Genomic DNA, 13,122 nt, shown 5'->3' with positions numbered 1-13,122 from the left:
CTGTGATGCTCACAGACTTCCTCACCTTGCCAGTCAAGTCCCTGTGTCAGTAACAGAGATAAGGGTGATGTCACTGTGACGCTCCCAGACCCCACTCACCTCCTGGGTCAGGTCCCTGTGTCAGTAATAGAGATAAGAGTGATGTCACTGTGACGCTCCCAGACCCCCTCACCTCCCCAGTCAGGTCCCTGTGTCAGTGATAGAGATAAGAGTGATGTCACTGTGATGCTCCCAGACCCCCTCACCTCCCCGGTCAGGTCCCTGTGTCAGTAATAGAGATAAGAGTGATGTCACTGTGACGCTACCAGACCCCCTCACCTCCCCGGTCAGGTCCCTGTGTCAGTAATAGAGATAAGAGTGATGTCACTGTGACACTCCCAGACCCCCTCACCACCCCAGTCAGGTCCCTGTGTTAGTAATAGAGATAAGAGTGATGTCACTGTGATGCTCCCAGACCCCCTCACCTCCCCGGTCAGGTCCCTGTGTCAGTAATAGAGATAAGAGTGACATCACTGTGACGGTCCCAGACCCCCTCACCTCCCCACCCCTCACCTCCCCAGTCAGGTCCCTGTGTCAGTAATAGAGATAAGAGTGACGTCACTGTGACGCTCCCAGACCCCCTCACCTCCCCGGTCAGGTCCCTGTGTCAGTAATAGAGATAAGAGTGATGTCACTGTGACGCTCCCAGACCCCCTCACCTCTCCAGTCAGGTCCCTGTGTCAGTAATAGAGATAAGAGTGATGTCACTGTGACGCTCCCAGACCCCCTCACCTCCCCGGTCAGGTCCCTGTGTCAGTAATAGAGATAAGAGTGACATCACTGTGACGATCCCAGACCCCCTCACCTCCCCACCCCTCACCTCCCCAGTCAGGTCCCTGTGTCAGTAATAGAGATAAGAGTGACGTCACTGTGACGCTCCCAGACCCCCTCACCTCCCCGGTCAGGTCCCTGTGTCAGTAATAGAGATAAGAGTGATGTCACTGTGACGCTCCCAGACCCCCTCACCTCCCCGGTCAGGTCCCTGTGTCAGTAATAGAGATAAGAGTGATGTCACTGTGACGCTCCCAGACCCCCTCACCTCCCCAGTCAGGTCCCTGTGTCAGTAATAGAGATAAGAGTGATGTCACTGTGACGCTCCCAGACCCCCTCACCTCCCAGTCAGGTCCCTGTGTCAGTAATAGAGATAAGAGTGATGTCAGGTGGTATAACGAGGCGGTGGTGGTAAAATGAGGGGGGGACGGGGACTGGTGTGGTCTTATTATTAGTAACAGTAATGGTAAGGAATAATAATAACATACCTCCCAACATGACCCTCTCCAGGAGGGACACATTGCTCTGTTTTTGGACTTTCCTCTTAATTTAGAATTACCATCACCTGTGGTGAAACACCTTTATTATTCTTAACCTATTAAAACAGGTGATGGCAATCATAAATTAAGAGGGAAGTCTGGGAGCAGAGCATTGTGTCCTCCTGGAGAGGGTTATGTTGGGAGCTCAGCTATGTAATAATAGGAATAATAATATGGCTTCTCCCGTTAGAAATAACCATAATAACAGAACACTAGCAGCTCTATTACCCCTCCCAGGAGACACACACCCTGCACCTGCCCCATAATAGGAAACAGTGGAAAGGACAGCCTGGGGACTGCAGTGCATTATGGGAGTTGTAGTCCTGTGACACTAGTGGTTCTAAGTAGTATAACGGCCGTATTTGTACACCACGGACTACGACAACATGGCGGCCACTCTCCCTCTCTCCGCTGGGGACCGGTTACATATCGCAGTAAACTAAAAGGATGCGAACCACAGAAACATGGCCGCCGCCTCCTCCCACCTAAAGTGTGTAGCTTGTGTGCACGGCACTCCGCTGATGACGTCACATGTTCTAGGCTCCGTCCGCCAATTAGCTGCAGCAGATGGGAGCACGGACCAATCAGCGTTGTCTGCTCGACAGCCAGGTTAGAGTGATCCGCTCAGCACGGAAGTGTGACACTGCTGGCAGAAGGTTGGCTGAGATGCAGAGAGGGCTCCAGGTGAGTGCGGCTCAGTGCGGTGTGCTGAGGGCTGGAGGGAGAGATGGGGAGGGGGGTTCTGGGCCATGCCCCCCACCTGCTGCCCTTCTCTATGTCCTCCTGCCCCTCATCCCTAAACCCATCCCTATATCCTCCAGTCCCTCCTATCTATATACCCATCCCTATATCCTCCAGTCCCTCCTATCTATATACCCATTCTTATGTCCTCCTGTCCCTTCTATCTATATGCCCATCCCTATATTCTCCTGTCCCTCATTCTTATCTGCCCATCCCTGTATCCTCCTGTCCCCTCTGCCCTATATAAATCCCTATATCCTCCTGTCCCTCATCCCTATATAACTGCGGCCCTCCAGATGTTGTGAAACTACAAATCCCAGCATGCCTTGCCACAGTTTTAACACTCCCTTATAGCAAAACTGTGGCAAGGCATGCTGGGATTTGTAGTTTCACAACATCTGGAGGGCCGCAGTTTGAGGACCCATGCTATATACCCATCTTGTCCTTGTGCCCCCCCACCATAGTAACATAGTAACATAGTAGGTAAGGCTGAAAAAAGACTTGCGTCCATCTAGTTCAACCTGGTATAGATATCCATTGCTGATTTGGTTGGTTCTGGTATTTTACAGACAAATTATATTTCTTATTTGTACCCATGGATGTTTTTCTCCAGTAAATGTTTGTCCAACTTTGCCTTGAACGCATTTAATGAGCCAGCCGTTACCACCTCTCTGGGAAGAGAGTTCCAGAGTTTGACTGTTCTGACCGTAAAGAAATTCTTTCTACTAGCTGAATGAAATCTTTTTTCTTCTAATCTATACTCATGCCCTCGCGTCCTAGATTCCTTTCTAGTAGAAAATAGGGTGTGTGACAGTTCCTTATATTGGCCCTTGATATACTTGTACATGTTGAGCATGTCCCCCCTTAAACGTCTCTTTTCTAATGTAAATAGTCCCAAATTGCTTAATCTCTCCCCGTAGCTTAAATTCTCCATTCCCCTAATAAGCTTTGTTGCTCGCCTTTGGACTTTTTCTAATTCTATGATGTCCTTTTTATAGTGTGGGGCCCAGAACTGTACTCCGTACTCTAGGTGAGGTCTCACCAATGCTTTATATAGTGGCATAATTACCCTTGAGTCCCTAGTTTCCATTCCCCTCTTAATAATACCATGATATCCTCCTGTCAATTATCCCTGAGCCTTATGTTCCCCTGTCCGCCATCCCTATGCCTCCTGTCCGCCATCCCTACGCCTCCTGTCCGCCATCCCTATGCCTCCTGTCCGCCATCCCGTACCCTCCTGTCCCTCATCACTATATACCCATTCTGTTTTCCTTGGGCCCCCCACCATTGGGTCCTCATGTCAATTATCCCTGAGCCTTACTTTCCCCTCTCCGCCATCCCTATGCCTCCCGTACCCTCCTGTCCGCCATCCCTATGCCTCCCGTACCCTCCTGTCCGCCATCCCTATGCCTCCCGTACCCTCCTGTCCGCCATCCCTATGCCTCCCGTACCCTCCTGTCCGCCATCCCTATGCCTCCCGTACCCTCCTGTCCGCCATCCCTATGCCTCCCGTACCCTCCTGTCCGCCATCCCTATGCCTCCCGTACCCTCCTGTCCGCCATCCCTATGCCTCCCGTACCCTCCTGTCCGCCATCCCTATGCCTCCCGTACCCTCCTGTCCGCCATTCCTGTACCTTCCTGTGGCATGTCCCTTGGCCTTCGGTGACCCATCCCTGCACCTTCCGCACCCTCCTGTGGCTCCCCTCTACGCCTCGTGTGCCCACCTGATATTTCCTCTCACTTTTGCGCTAACACCCTACTCACTGTCTCTATAGCAGTGGTCCTCAACCTCGGTCCTCAGGTACCCCCAACAGTGCACGTTTTCCTGGTCTCCACCCAGAATCACAGGTGAAATAATTAGCTCCACCTGTGATTTTTTAAAATGTGTCTGTGAGTAATGAGTGCACCTCCCGGGTGACCTGGAAAACGTGAACTGTGTGGGGGTCCTGAGGACCGAGGTGGATAACCATTGCTCTATAGTATCACACTGTCGGACGTTTTACACCTAGTATATTGTCACCCCAGTGACCGCCCAACTCTCTATATCAGTCCTCTCATCTGTGACCGCACACCTGTCTCTGGGTAGCACCTCGCTTACTCATAGACCTGACTGGGAGGGGAGGGACTTTGGAGAATGAAAGATACATCGCTTAGACATGTCTTATTATTTGTAGGCTTTTTCCCAATGTGTGGAATACCATAGCAGTGAGGAGGACATTGGACAAGAGGACTGTGCAGGATCCTGGAGGAAAGAACACAGGGGTCTGTACAAGGACAGGATGATGGAGAATCACTGGCCCCTCACATCACTGGGTAAGAGGAGACTGTCATGTAGTGTAATGGAGAGAGCAGCTATGGGGCCACCTAGATACACAGCATCTGATAATCACATATATACAATGTCCTCAGTCACTGCATGTCTGCTACAGATGGGCCCAGTAACAGAGATACCCCAGAGAGATGTCCTAGTCCTCTGTATTCCCAGGATAATCACATATATACAATGTCCTCAGTCACTGTGTGTCTCCTACAGATGGGCCCAGTAACAGGAATACCCCAGAGAGATGTCCCCGTCCTCTGTATTCCCAGGATAATCACATATATACAATGTCCTCAGTCACTGTGTGTCTCCTACAGATGGGCCCAGTAACAGGAATACCCCAGAGAGATGTCCCCGTCCTCTGTATTCCCAGGATAATCACATATATACAATGTCCTCAGTCACTGTGTGTCTCCTACAGATGGGCCAGTAACAGGAATACCCCAGAGAGATGTCCCCGTCCTCTGTATTCCCAGGATAATCACATATATACCATGTCCTCAGTCACTGTGTGTCTCCTACAGATGGGCCCAGTAACAGGAATACCCCAGAGAGATGTCCCTGTCCTCTGTATTCCCAGGATAATCACATATATACCATGTCCTCAGTCACTGTGTGTCTCCTACAGATGGGGCCAGTAACAGGAATACCCCAGAGAGATGTCCCCGTCCTCTGTATTCCCAGGATAATCACATATATACCATGTCCTCAGTCACTGTGTGTCTCCTACAGATGGGGCCAGTAACAGGAATACCCCAGAGAGATGTCCCCGTCCTCTGTATTCCCAGGATAATCACATATATACAATGTCCTCAGTCACTGTGTGTCTCCTACAGATGGGCCCAGTAACAGGAATACCCCAGAGAGATGTCCCCGTCCTCTGTATTCCCAGGATAATCACATATATACAATGTCCTCAGTCCCTGTGTGTCTCCTACAGATGGGGCCAGTAACAGAGATACACCAGAGAGATGTCCCCGTCCTCTGCATTCCCAGGATAATCACATATATACCATGTCCTCAGTCACTGTGTGTCTCCTACAGATGGCCCAGTAACAGGAATACCCCAGAGAGATGTCCCCGTCCTCTGTATTCCCAGGATAATCACATATATACAATGTCCTCAGTCACTGTGTGTCTCCTACAGATGGGCCAGTAACAGAGATACCCCAGAGAGATGTCCCCGTCCTCTGTATTACCAGGATAATCACATATATACAATGTACTCAGTCACTGCGTGTCTCCTACAGATGGGCCCAGTAACAGAGATACCCCAGAGAGATGTCCCCGTCCTCTGTATTCCCAGGATAATCACATATATACAATGTCCTCAGTCACTGTGTGTCTCCTACAGATGGGCCCAGTAACAGGAATACCCCAGAGAGATGTCCCCGTCCTCTGTATTCCCAGGATAATCACATATATACAATGTCCTCAGTCACTGTGTGTCTCCTACAGATGGGCCAGTAACAGGAATACCCCAGAGAGATGTCCCCGTCCTCTGTATTCCCAGGATAATCACATATATACCATGTCCTCAGTCACTGTGTGTCTCCTACAGATGGGCCCAGTAACAGGAATACCCCAGAGAGATGTCCCTGTCCTCTGTATTCCCAGGATAATCACATATATACCATGTCCTCAGTCACTGTGTGTCTCCTACAGATGGGGCCAGTAACAGGAATACCCCAGAGAGATGTCCCCGTCCTCTGTATTCCCAGGATAATCACATATATACCATGTCCTCAGTCACTGTGTGTCTCCTACAGATGGGGCCAGTAACAGGAATACCCCAGAGAGATGTCCCCGTCCTCTGTATTCCCAGGATAATCACATATATACAATGTCCTCAGTCACTGTGTGTCTCCTACAGATGGGCCCAGTAACAGGAATACCCCAGAGAGATGTCCCCGTCCTCTGTATTCCCAGGATAATCACATATATACAATGTCCTCAGTCCCTGTGTGTCTCCTACAGATGGGGCCAGTAACAGAGATACACCAGAGAGATGTCCCCGTCCTCTGTATTCCCAGGATAATCACATATATACCATGTCCTCAGTCACTGTGTGTCTCCTACAGATGGGCCAGTAACAGAGATACCCCAGAGAGATGTCCCCGTCCTCTGTATTCCCAGGATAATCACATATATACAATGTCCTCAGTCCCTGTGTGTCTCCTACAGATGGGGCCAGTAACAGAGATACACCAGAGAGATGTCCCCGTCCTCTGTATTCCCAGGATAATCACATATATACAATGTCCTCAGTCACTGTGTGTCTCCTACAGATGGGCCCAGTAACAGGAATACCCCAGAGAGATGTCCCCGTCCTCTGTATTCCCAGGATAATCACATATATACAATGTCCTTAGTCACTGGGTGTCTCCTACAGATGGGGCCAGTAACAGGAATACCCCAGAGAGATGTCCCCGTCCTCTGTATTCCCAGGATAATCACATATATACAATGTCCTCAGTCACTGTGTGTCTCCTAAAGATGGGCCCAGTAACAGGAATACCCCAGAGAGATGTCCCCGTCCTCTGTATTCCCAGGATAATCACATATATACAATGTCCTCAGTCACTGCGTGTCTCCTACAGATGGGGCCAGTAACAGAGATACCCCAGAGAGATGTCCCGTCCTCTGTATTCCCAGGATAATCACATATATACCATGTCCTCAGTCACTGCGTGTCTCCTACAGATGGGGCCAGTAACAGAGATACCCCAGGGAGATGTCCCCGTCCTCTGTATTCCCAGGATAATCACATATATACCATGTCCTCAGTCACTGTGTGTCTCCTACAGATGGGGCCAGTAACAGGAATACCCCAGAGAGATGTCCCCGTCCTTTCTCTTCTCCGAATACTACAGACGACGATGATGATGATGATGATGATGACAGCATCACACAGGATTACGAGGTAGGTATCATTTTGGGGAAAGTGGCTGCAACTTATTGTTTTAAATCCATTGCACATTAAAAGAAAATAACCCACCGCAACTAGAGGGACGGCACTTCAGCTCAGAGATCTAAGTTTTCATCAGTAACGTATATTGGATAAACCAAAAAAACAATAATTACAATGTTACTAGTTTAAAAGATGAAGAACAATGACAAGTACAGACAGTCATGTTCTCATTAGATGTTTATCAGTAAACCCAAAATAACTTTTTTACTCCATTACAACACACGTTTGATTTATGCCTTATTTAGGCTGACGATTTGATTGATATTAAAGTTGAAGTTATAGAGGAAGAAGAGAAGATAAATGATCAGCTGTGTAAAAAGGAGGAAATCCCAATAGATATCAGCACAGGTAAGTTATACGCACTAGGTAGAGAACTGAGATCTGACCAGTCTCCTCCCCACACTCTCTGGTGTATCTCATACATCAGGAGCCATCAGCCCCTATTATACTCCTGCTCTCCCCCTCACATCATGTCACTGTGTGTTACCAGCCAGAGATCTGACCAGTCTCCTCCCTGCACTCTCTGGTGTATCTCATACATCAGGAGCCATCAGCCCCTATTATAGTCCTGCTCTCCCCCTCACATCATGTCACTGTGTGGTACCAGCCCAGAGATCTGACCAGTCTCCTCCCCGCACTCTCTGGTGTATCTCATACATCAGGAGCCATCAGCCCCTATTATACTCCTGCTCTCCCCCTCACATCATGTCACTGTGTGTTACCAGCCCAGAGATCTGACCAGTCTACTCCCGCACTCTCTGGTGTATCTCATACATCAGGAGCCATCAGCCCCTATTATACTCCTGCTCTCCCCCTCACATCATGTCACTGTGTGTTACCAGCCCAGAGATCTGACCAGTCTCCTCCCCGCACTCTCTGGTGTATCTCATACATCAGCAGCCATCAGCCCCTATTATACTCCTGCTCTCCCCCTCACATCATGTCGCTGTGTGTTACCAGCCCAGAGATCTGACCAGTCTCCTCCCCGCACTCTCTGGTATATCTCATACATCAGGAGCCATCAGCCCCTATTATACTCCTGCTCTCCCCCTCACATCATGTCGCTGTGTGTTACCAGCCCAGAGATCTGACCAGTCTCCTCCCCACACTCTCTGGTGTATCTCATACATCAGGAGCCATCAGCCCCTATTATACTCCTGCTCTCCCCCTCACATCATGTCACTGTGTGTTACCAGCCAGAGATCTGACCAGTCTCCTCCCTGCACTCTCTGGTGTATCTCATACATCAGGAGCCATCAGCCCCTATTATAGTCCTGCTCTCCCCCTCACATCATGTCACTGTGTGTTACCAGCCCAGAGATCTGACCAGTCTCCTTCCCGCACTCTCTGGTGTATCTCATACATCAGGAGCCATCAGCCCCTATTATACTCCTGCTCTCCCCCTCACATCATGTCACTGTGTGTTACCAGCCCAGAGATCTGACCAGTCTCCTCCCCGCACTCTCTGGTGTATCTCATACATCAGCAGCCATCAGCCCCTATTATACTCCTGCTCTCCCCCTCACATCATGTCGCTGTGTGTTACCAGCCCAGAGATCTGACCAGTCTCCTCCCCGCACTCTCTGGTATATCTCATACATCAGGAGCCATCAGCCCCTATTATACTCCTGCTCTCCCCCTCACATCATGTCACTGTGTGTTACCAGCCCAGAGATCTGACCAGTCTCCTCCCCGCACTCTCTTGTGTATCTCATACATCAGCAGCCATCAGCCCCCATTATACTCCTGCTCTCCCCCTCACATCATGTCTCTGTGTGTTACCAGCCCAGAGATCTGACCAGTCTCCTCCCCGCACACTCTGGTGTATCTCATACATCAGGAGCCATCAGCCCCTATTATACTCCTGCTCTCCCCCTCACATCATGTCACTGTGTATTACCAGCCCAGAGATCTGACCAGTCTCCTCCCCACTCTCTCTGGTGTATCTCATACATCAGGAGCCATCAGCCCCTATTATACTCCTGCACTCCCCCTCACTCCATGTCACTGTATGTTACCAGCCCAGAGATCTGACCAGTGTCCTCCCCACACTCTCTGGTGTATCTCATACATCAGGAGCCATCAGCCCCTATTATACTCCTGCTCTCTCCCTCACATCATGTCACTGTGTGTTACCAGCCCAGAGATCTGACCAGTCTCCTCTCCGCACTCTCTGGTGTATCTCATACATCAGGTGCCATCAGCCCCTATTATACTCCTGCTCTCCCCCTCACATCATGTCACTGTGTGTTACCAGCCCAGAGATCTGACCAGTCTCCTCCCCGCACTCTCTGGTGTATCTCATAGATCAGGAGCCATCGGCCCCTATTATACTCCTGCTCTCCCCCTCACATCATGTCACTGTGTGTTACCAGCCCAGAGATCTGACCAGTCTCCTCCCCACACTCCCTGGTGTATCTCATACATCATTAGCCATCGGCCCCTATTATACTCCTGCTCTCCCCCTCACATCATGTCACTGTGTGTTACCAGCCCAGAGAGCTGACCAGTCTCCTCCCCGCACTCTCTGGTGTATCTCATACATCAGGAGCCATCAGCCCCTATTATACTCCTGCTCTCCCCCTCACATCATGTCACTGTGTTACCAGCCCAGAGATCTGACCAGTCTCCTTCCCGCACTCTCTGGTGTATCTCATACATCAGCAGCCATCAGCCCCTATTATACTCCTACTCTCCCCCTCACATCATGTCACTGTGTGTTACCAGCCCAGAGATCTGACCAGTCTCCTCCCCGCACTCTCTGGTGTATCTCATACATCAGGAGCCATCAGCCCCTGTTATACTCCTGCTCTCCCCCTCACATCATGTCACTGTGTGTTACCAGCCCAGAGATCTGACCAGTCTCCTCCCCGCACTCTCTGGTGTATCTCATACATCAGCAGCCATCAGCCCCTATTATACTCCTGCTCTCCCCCTCACATCATGTTACTGTGTGTTACCAGCCCAGAGATCTGACCAGTCTCCTCCCCACACCCTCTGGTGTATCTCATACATCAGCAGCCATCAGCCCCTATTATACTCCTGCTCTCCCCTCACATCATGTCACTATGTGTTACCAGCCCAGAGATCTGACCAGTCTCCTCCCCGCACTCTCTGGTGTATCTCATACATCAGGAGCCATCAGCCCCTATTATACTCCTGCTCTCCCCTCACATCATGTCACTGTGTGTTACCAGCCCAGAGATCTGACCAGTCTCCTCCCCGAACTCTCTGCTGTATCTCATACATCAGTAGCATCCTTCTTTGTGTACTTGTTTAGTAATTGCTTCGTAGACAAAGTTTCCATCAATTTGTTTTTTTTTCCCTGCAGATGGGCCCAGCAACAGGAATACCTCAGGGGAACATCCCTTGTTATCGCCAAATTGTAAAGTAGAAGATAACAATTCTGCACCGGATTCTCCAGATGACGACATTACCAGAACTATAGGCGAGGAATGTCAGTCAGATAACTTAGATACTGCCACACGGAGGGGTAAAGTTTTCCCCTGCTCTGAGTGTGGTAAATGTTTTGCCCATAACTCGAATCTCGTTACCCACCAGCGAATACACACGGGCGAGAAGCCGTTTCCGTGTACCGAGTGCGGCAAGGGCTTTAAACAGAAATCCGACCTCGCCAGACATCAGCGCATCCACAGCGGCCAAAAGCCGTTTCCTTGTTCCCATTGTGGGAAGAGTTTCACGCAGAAGTCGGACCTCTTAAAACATCAGATCATTCACACCGGACAGAAGCCGTATCCCTGCGCCGAGTGCGGGAAGAGCTTCACGCGCAAGTCGGTGCTGCTGAGGCACCAGAGGATCCACACCGTGGAGACCCCGTTCCTGTGCTCCGAGTGCGGGAAATACTTTGTGCAGAAGTCAGACCTGGTGTACCACCTGAGGATTCACATGGGCGAAAAGCCCTTTTCGTGCTACGAGTGCGGGAAATGTTTCACCCAGAAGTCCGATCTGGTCATACACCAGCGGATTCACACCGGCGAGAAGCCGTACTCCTGCTCCGACTGTGGGAAATGTTTTACGCATAAGACAATGCTCATCAACCACCAGAAAATCCACACGGGGGAAAGGCCCTTCCTGTGCACTGAGTGCGACCGATGTTTTGTCCAGAAGTCAAATCTAGTTTATCACCAAAGAATCCACACCGGAGAGAAACCGTATTCGTGCTCGGATTGCGGGAGATGTTTTACACAGAAATCCGATTTGGTGAGACATCAGAGAGTTCACAAAGAATAAGAGACCGTGTCCACGTTTTGGTGGCTAGGGATGGTTCATGAACATTTCCCACCCGTGTGAACTGGACAGTATTGCATAACTGTTGGTTTTGCCCTTTAATAGAACGTTTGGTAGGTCCGACATGGAATAATGTGGTATATAATATGTTAGCTATTATTTTGTAGCACACTTTAGTTAGTTTGTGTATGTAATATAGAGGTTATTAGAAGGTACACTCTGTTTTCCATATTATGGTCGGCTTGATCTCACAGATACGGGAACATCTGTGTATTCTCGAATAAAGCCTCTAAATTTATTAGGAACGACTAATCATTTCTATCTCATCGAAAAATATAATGATCTAGTTCAAAGCCCATCAAAATGACGGCGTCTGTCATGTAGTCTTACTTTGTGCTGTTACAGTTTTTAGCCCACAAACTCTCCAAACCCTCCTCTCCAATGCGTATCCTTATATAAAGGAGCAGTGTGCAGTCAGGAATTGGTTCCCTCTGTGTCTGGCCGCTGGCTCTGGGGTTCCTGCTAACGCCTGTAGGATTAATGGGGCAGATGATCAACAGTGTCAGTTAGCTCCCAGTGGATCATTGGTCAGGGAAAATAGAGCTGCAGATGCCACTGCAGATGGAACCGGAAGTGATGCATCATGGTTCCTTCCCATGGCAATGGGAGATTTCTTACACAATCGGGAGACTTTCTTCTTTTTATGCCATTACCAATATTATTTTCGAGTTACCCCCCCCCCCCCCCCCCAACTGGTCTGCAAAGTACCCCAGGTTGGGAACCACTGCAGTAGATCATAGGTCAGTGATGGCTAACCTTGACACTCCAGCTGTTGTCAAGCTACACATCCCAGCATGCCCTGCTACAGTTTTTCTATTTGGCCATGCTAAAACTGCTGCAGGGCATGCTGTGATGTGTAGTTCAACAACAGCTGGAGTGTCAAGGTTAGCCATCACTGTCATAGGTCCATGTGAACAGTTATTATAGACCTGAAACAGAAAATGTCCCCAAACAGGATGTTGTGAATGGGATGATTGGAGACAATGCAGAAGAGAATTGGTGCAATATTTCTGGATAAAAACAGTGATTATTTATTACAACGTACTGACAAACAATAGGCGGATATAGAAGCATGAATCAATCCACGTAGGCCAATGCTGCAGGGCGGTTCTGAGTGCCTCCTCTCACCCACGGTGTCTTCTGGGAAGGTAGGTCAACGTCGAATGCTGGCTCGGGAGTTGCACCACCAGTTAGGAAGGCAATCATCGTCCCTGCAAAAGTTGCTTTCACTTTTGGTTATGACAAATATTTAGAAGAAGAAAGTGAAAGCAATTCTTGCAGGGACGGTGATTGGCGTCCCAATTTGGTGTTGAGACTCCCGAGCCGTCATTAATTAACATTGAAATTGAAAGAATGTTAACTAAATAAAAGTTGTGTAATGTTGTTCTACACGAAAGTGTTCCTCATAAAGGGGGTTATTCTAGTTCATTCTT

At 49.4% G+C, this 13,122-nt stretch overlaps 1 pseudogene across 1 annotated transcript in view; it reads left to right on the top strand.

Annotated features, from left to right (window-relative positions):
* The window catches only part of LOC146007417 (uncharacterized), a 48,176-nt pseudogene extending 36,248 nt beyond the window's left edge, over positions 1 to 11,928 (top strand). The window contains exons 4-7 of the transcript XR_014444331.1: positions 4,265 to 4,403; positions 7,218 to 7,333; positions 7,627 to 7,729; positions 10,713 to 11,928. The product of XR_014444331.1 is annotated as an uncharacterized LOC146007417 (transcript). The remainder of the gene's footprint in view (positions 1 to 4,264; positions 4,404 to 7,217; positions 7,334 to 7,626; positions 7,730 to 10,712) is intronic.
* The last annotated feature ends 1,194 nt before the right edge of the window (positions 11,929 to 13,122 follow it).

Source organism: Crinia signifera, chromosome 6 (genome assembly GCF_055691185.1).
Source record: "Crinia signifera chromosome 6, ASM5569118v1, whole genome shotgun sequence".
Taxonomy (NCBI): domain Eukaryota; kingdom Metazoa; phylum Chordata; class Amphibia; order Anura; family Myobatrachidae; genus Crinia; species Crinia signifera.
The sequence above is the reverse complement of the archived record's forward strand: the minus strand, read 5'-3'. Positions and strand labels throughout refer to the sequence as shown.